This window comes from Microchirus variegatus (assembly GCF_963457635.1).
Source record: "Microchirus variegatus genome assembly, chromosome: 6".
NCBI classification, from domain to species: Eukaryota; Metazoa; Chordata; class Actinopteri; order Pleuronectiformes; family Soleidae; genus Microchirus; species Microchirus variegatus.
The window spans coordinates 25,153,827-25,161,350 of record NC_139807.1 but is presented as its reverse complement, the minus strand read 5'-3'; positions in this window follow the sequence as shown (position 1 = coordinate 25,161,350).

The following is a 7,524-nucleotide window of genomic DNA, read 5'->3' as shown; positions in this document are numbered from 1 at the left end:
GAAACATAAATCACATAATGAAAGAAAAGCACATACGATTTAGGAGAAAAAAAAGAAAACGCTACAAACACCAAATAAAATAAAAACAATGGCAAATAAACAGAGTTTACTTTTGGTTTCCGTTCACGTTTTGGCATAATCAGAACATGAGGAGAGAATTCGCATTAGCAGCTACAACTACTTTGGCTGAACCAAGAGAAGCACGCATCATCTGCTGAATGTTTCAGGCTGAAGCATTCGGCAGATGATGCATACTGTAACAATTCCATGTAATAAAAAAACAAAAAAACATGTCGCTAAAGATATAACACTTCAGAGGTGACACTGAGTTGCCCTTGACTTGTGATTGCAGTGTAAACTGCAGAGTCCAGCTGCAGGAAACAGCTGCATTCGACCTGCTGCAGTCATTTGGGAAGTTAATTAATAGCAGTGACCTGCTCACAGTCGCACCAGGTGTCTTGGTTGATCATGTCGAAAAATTAAAATGCCCTGTCTTTGAGTCACTTTATCCCTTTTTTCCCCCCTTTCATCTTCCGCTCTCTCTCTCTCGCTCTCTCTCTCTTCCACTCCCTCATCTTTCTGTCCACACGCTGCTGAAATGTGATGCCGTCAGTATCTGTAATCAGAGCTCGGTCACCGGGGCCTGTAACAGCCGTATGGTGGCTATTTTAGCGTGAACTTTGGCGGTTGTGGCTGTCACGTCTGATGGTGAGGGCAGCGCTGATCTGTGCTGGAGGAGGAGGAGAAGGGAGGACTCTGGAGTCACCTGACTGCACACTCGCTACTGCCGGTTTATAGAAAAGAAAGGACACCACTTACATTTTACGACACATACACAAGCACAATCCAACGCTCTCACATGCATGCACATTCCCTCCACACACCTCATTCTCACCCATCAAAAAAGCCATTTAATCCCAGGTTTAAGCAGGTTTTTGTGCAGTCAGAATGTTTTTAAGTGTTTTCACTCCAGGGTAAAATTACTCTGCAGCCCATGTATGTTTTTATTGGCTTCATCTCTGAGCCACATTAGTGGCAACACGAGACATGGGTGACCATGCTGTTTATGTCTTTGTGCGCTTTGTTGGCAGCAGTGATCAATTTGGCAATTTGGCATATTTTGGAGCATAATGCCTTGACACTGAACGTGAGCCATGCATTTCTTAGTGAACCTTACTTACTACAACTTGCTTATTGTTAACTGGACACTCTAAAATAAAATGGGAGGGTTGTGTCAGGAAGGGAAACTATGAGTATGATCCTTTGTGGTGACTCCGAGAGAGGGAGAAGCCAAAAAGGCGCTGATTTTTTTTTTCATCTTACTCATTTTATTAGCACCTTGAAATCATTTTGTCTGAACAAGGGACCAAAAGATACAAAACTGACAGCTGTAACATTGTCACTGAGCTCCATTATGTTTTGCATTTCTGCCTGTGCCTCATTTTTGACCTCACATTTCACATTTAGGTGAAACATTTTATTGTGAAAGTGGGACCCACATGTTTTCATTTTCTCTTTCACAAGCACAAATGAGCACACATTGCCTTATTGGGTCAAAAGCCTGGTCCTAATGAGAACCTGGTCCTGACAATGTTAGTGTTTGTAACCGGTCCTGAAGAGGGAACAAAAACTAGAATGCATTTCCGGGGGAACTGCAGAGTGTGCTTGCCCAGGTGCATTTCACTAATGCGGGCAGCTTGTAACAGCTGTTTCTCAATTTACAGACACACAGAACATATTTGTATACCATAATATCTACAGTAATTGTAATGATTTAACCGTATTTACATGTGAAATGTAACACAACAGTGCCACCTAGTGTATAAATGCATTAACATTAAAAGTGTGAGATGAACCTCTTTTTTCGCGACTGACAGGTTCAACATGTAATCTGAAATGTTGCCCAACAGGAAAGGATATCTATTGATATATAAATGTGCCTGTTTTACCAGTGGATGCAAAGCAACTTTTTGTATGGGTAAACATGTTAATTAACGCGTTAACGCAAACCCTTTTTAACGGCGTCAATTTTTTTATCGTGCGATTCACGCTCTTTTTGGCCAAGCAAGTGTTGTAGTTTTTTCACATGCTGTTGCAGCAACTAGTAACGTTAGAACAACTACAACACCACAACGGATCTAAATAGACAGGAAACAAAACAACAGACACGCTGCGCGAGCTGGTCAAAGAGTAGTCGGCTGAATCGAGGTGACAGTTTACGAGATTCAACCTGGAGGGGGAGGTCCTTTGAGGAGAGCCACACCCTCTGGCCAGGTTGGTAGGTTGGGGCAGGAATCCGGTGATGTTCGCTTGCTTCTGGGACTGGAGGGATGAACGTTCCAGCGAAGCCCGGACCTGTCTCCACACCGAGTGGCAGCGACAGAGGTTGGCCTGGACGGATAGAACTGCTATCTCCTCCTCCTGAAACTCAAAGAGCAGGGGTTGGTAACCAAGGGAGGTCATGAATGAGGAGATGCCAGCTGTGAAGTGAATTGGGTACCTCGATCAGAGACAATGTCCAAAGGGAATCCGTGGAGGCGAAAGACGTGGTTGACCAATAATTCCCCAGTCTCAGTGGCGGAGGGCAGTTTGGTGAGGGGAATGTAGTGAACAACTTTGGAGAACCGGTCGACCACGGTTAGGACCGTGGTGTTGTTCAGGGATGGAGGAAGACCGGGGACGAAGTCCACAGCGATTTAGGACCAGCGGCGACGAGGGATGGAAAGCGGGTTCAGCAGGCCAGCAGGTGGTCGGTTGGAGGATTTACTATGGGTACAGGTAGGACAAGCGTGGACAAACGTGGTCATGTCCTGACGTATTGAGGGCCAACAGAACCGTTGCTTTAAGAACTGGAGAGTGCGAGCTGTTCCGGGATGACAGGCGAGTTTGGAATTTTGTTGAGCCCTTCGAACCGTTTCCTCAACCGGCCAAGATGCTGCCCCGACAATACAGGAGGAAGGAACAATTGGGTCGGATGTTGCTGAAGGTGGGTCAGGTGAAAACTGACGTGAGAGTGTGTCGGGCTTGGCGTTCCGGGAACCAGGACAGAAGGTGAGGGTGAAGAGGATACGACCCAGGAACAGAGCCCACCGTGCTTGTCTGGAGTTGAGATGTTTGGCATTACGGAGGTAAGCAAGTCCATACTATCAAGGGTTGGAGGGCCGCCTCCTACCAATGTCTCCATTCTTGGAGAGCCAGTATGACAGCTAGTAGTTCACGATTTCCCACGTCGTAATTGATCTCAGCTGGCAACAAACGACGGCTGAAGAAGGCGCATGGGGGGCAGTTTTCGGTCCGAGGGACAGCGTTGGGACAAAACCGCCCCTACCCCGGTGTCGGAGGTGTCCACCTCCACAATGAATTGGAGACTGGGATCAGGATGAGATAGGATGGGGGCGGTGGTGAATAGTCTCTTTAAGCGGTTAAAAGCAGAGTCTGCCCTGTAGGACCAGGAAAAGTTTCGCTGAGGAGAGGTGAGTCGGGTGAGAGGTTCAGCCACTTACTGTAGTCTCTGATCAAGCGGCGGTAGAAGTTGGCAAACCCCAAAAAACGTTGTAGCTGTTTTCGGGTTGAGGGTGTTGGCCAGTCCTTGACTGCGCTGATCTTTGCCGGGTCTGGTGATAGCTTGCCCTGTTCTACTATGAATCCCAGGAAGGGGACAGACTGGGCGTGGAAGGTGCATTTCTCCGCTTTTGCATAAAGTCTATTCTCAAGCAGTCTCTGTAGGACGAGGCAGACATGCTGGACATGTTCCTCTTCAGTCTCGGAAAAAAGATCAGGATATAGTCGAGATAGACGAAGAGGAACTAGTCCAGCATGTCACGCAGCATGTCGTTCACCAAATGCTGGAAGACGGCAGGGGCGTTGGTAAGTCCGAATGGCATCACAAGGTATTCAAAGTGACCCATTGGAGTGTTAAAGGCTGTCTTCCATTCATCGCCCTCCTTGATGCGAGCCAGGGGGTAGGCGTTTCATAGGTCAAGCTTGGTGCAGACTCGGGCTTTGCAGAGGGGACTGAAGGCTGCATCAAGAGTGGCAAGGCATACTTGTTACGGACTATAATGTCATTTAAGCCTCGATAGTCTATGCAGTGTTCCGTCCTTCTGGACGAAAAAGAAACCCGCTCCAACGGGAGATGAAGAAGGACGAATCACTCCGGCGGCCAACGACTGGTTCACATATTCCTCCATGCTTCTTCGTTCAGTGCGAGACAGATTGTACATACGACTGGAGGGGAGAGAGGAGCCAGGAAGAGGGTCGATTCCGCAGGTGTATGGTCGATGAGGAGGAAGGGGAAGTGCCAGTTCTTTAGAAAAGACCTCGCCGAGGTCGTGATAGTCTTTGGGACAGACAGGTCCGGAGGTTTTGGCGAGGTTCGGGAAGACTTGATGGAAGAGGGAAGTGCCGAATGAAGACATCGAGAATGGCAGGGTACACTTCAGCCAGAGAGTTGTCCTGTCACCCAGTTGAACTGTGGGTTGTGGAGTGCCAACCAGGGAATACCAAGCACGACAGGAGCAGAAGAGGAGGGGATAAGGAACAGCTGGATGAGTTTGTGGTGGTTGCCGGAGAGGATAAGGGTGATGTGTTGAGTGCGGTAAGTGGCTAGGCGCTTGCCATCCAGGTCAAGGATCTCCTTGGTTTCAGGAAGTGGCACCATGGGAATTCCGGCCTGGTTAGCGACCTGCAGGTCAATGAAACAGTCATCAGCACCCAAATCTACCAGACAGGAGAGAGCCAGGGATTGCTGCAACCACCGGATCTTGCCTGGGAGCGTGACTCGTCGTGGAGATGAGTAGGAAACGGCTCCACCCGCCAGCACTCCTGCATGTGCTGACGGGCTTAGTCTTTTGGTCGGAGAGGACAGGAGGCCAGTTGGTGGTTTAGCCCCCCACAATAGATGCAGCCCCCAGTCTTCAGTCTCCGGTTCCTCTCAGATGATGTAAGCCGGGCCCAACCCAGCTGCATGGGCTCTGGGAGTTCGTAAGGGGAAACAGGAGGGGGTGAGGAGGTGAAAGAACGGACTGGGGATGTGAGGGAAGCTATCGGCGTAGCGGATGCTAAACGGCGTGAACTGCTCACTTTCTCGCGGCGTCTCTCAGGGAGTCGATTGTCGAGTCGAATCGTTAACTCATGAAGGGAATCAAGGTTTAAGGATTCGTCACAAGTAGCCAGCTCATCCCTTAGTTCATCATTGAAGTTCTTAATAAATATGGCTCACAGTGCGGAATCGTTCCAGCCACTCTCCGCGGCGTGGATACGGAAATTAATAGAGAATTCAGCGACGGAAGAGTTCCCTTGACTTAAATTAATGAGTCGAGTGGCAACCGTAACCCTAACCCTAATACAGCTGGCTCCCAAGGCTCCGCGCTGCTGCCGTAACGCGCCTGGTGGGGATTGACGCCGGGCAGAGGAGTGGAAATCCAGGGTTATCCCTAACCTTAACCATAACCACTTAATACCTGACCTTAATCTTAACCTTAACCTAACCACAATACAAATATTGAGTCCTAAACTTAACCAGTTCCTCAGAAATGACATTGTGCCTCATTAGGATCCGGTTTTAGGTCTCGATGAACACAGGACCTGACAAGGTCAGTGTTTATACCAGAAAAGCTAACATAGGTAACGTATACCAGAACACACACACACATAGAGTAGAGCAGGACTGCAGTCAGGTCACTATGCTGCCATTAATTACAAACACTCCTCCTTCCTCTTCTGCATCTCTTACTTTCTTTTCTTCACTTTTTATCTGACTGACTCTGTCTTCTTTACACATTCTGTTCTCTCGCACCTTCCCATTTCTCATTCATTCGCTTGTTCGTTTAGCCCAGTGATGTATATTCTTTATGACTCCTGCTCCTTTGTCTCTCTCATTCGTTCCCCTCATGCTTCGCTGACATGCTTTTTCTTCTCACTCTCTTTCTCTGGCTCTCGTGTCGCTCACATTCACACCAGAGTGGCTCTCTTTCTGCTGAGAGGATCACATAACCCCTTGAAGCGCTGCAGCCCCCTTTTCCTGGCTCAGCTCGTGTTGGGCTGATTCCAGCTTTTTCGGCCCACAGAGAGCCACTTGGTCTCAGCGTTGCAGCGGTGAGCCCTCGACTCATGTCTCTAACCCCGGGGCTTCAGAGGATCAGAGGAGAGATAGACCCGCAGCCCTCCTCGCTTTTAGCCAACAGCCTCAGCAGTTCACCTGAATACTGAAATGTTAACAGCACTAACTCACATACACACACACTCAGATTCCAGCATTTGATATCCTGCTGTTATACTATTGGCAGCATTGCATTTAACAGTACAGACAAGTTTTGTGGACCTGATTCAATGCTGATTAATTGTATCAATGGTCCAGTGATGTCTATTTGTGTATACGTGTATAATCACAGTCTTATATATGTATACTTCTGTCAAGGACCTTGCTTCATCTGTGCCCTTTACACCTGGAATTAAAATGTGCTTTCTGTGATCAGATTGCAATCCGATTGAGCCTGACCACTTGTAAGAACAGGTGTAAATACACCCGATGACAGGTTGTCATCTGATCTGTCAAACCACTTCAGGAGGTGGTCGGAGGCGTCGCCAGTTTCCTCTGCTTATGTACGTTTTCTGCTAGTCGAAGACAAGCCAACTTCTTCCCCTGAGTCAAAAAAGCAAAGGGGAGTCCATACAGCTTAGTATGTAAGCAGGAAACTTTAGGGAGTGGTTGCATCGTTTCTGGAATGCAAAGACCACCATAGTTCCCTGATACAGGGACGTGCTGGCAAAGGAGTTCTCCATGTGTTGCATTCTGCAGTTTCACAATTACACCATTGGACCATTAAATAATTTTTGTTAAGCATCTCTTTTCTCTCTCAAAGAACAATCAGGTCTCGAGGAGTTGTTGTTGGCAAAGGGTTGCCAGAATTACAGCCAATGAAGCATCAGCCAAATGCTTTTCAATTATGCTTTAGCCAAATGTGAAAACACTGTTAAAAAATGCAAACTTATTGAAAAAAAAAGGAAAAAAGAATCATAGATGTGTCGATACCTCAATAAAAGGACTAACAGACAAAAGGGAATCCTTTTGGATGTTAACATTTATTCAGATTGTTAAGTCAAGAACAAAGATTTCTTCTGTGGGCCTGGGCGTGTGGAGGTTTGGCCTGTGCCCGTGGTGTTGTTGCCTCCTGCCCCCTGGGGGCGGGCCCTGTATGGGGGGGCTCCGGCCTTGCGGCTCCCCTTCCTTGAGGCTCCTGCAGCTAACAGCAGTTAGCATTTGGAAAAGGGATCATTTCTCGACTCTAGCCGGCACATTGCCATCATATATACTGGACACGTAAATCCTCTGAGGCTGGAAGTTTAGAGTTGGATTCTGTACCTGATACGAAATGATCACCACACAAGCAGAATCCATTGGTGATCCAGTCAAATGCAATCGTTCTGCTTGTCCCTGAGTGTTTTGGCATCAAAGACACAACAGCTATCTGCCATCTTGATGTTTTATAATAATAAAGAGATGATAAACTGGCTATTTGGACA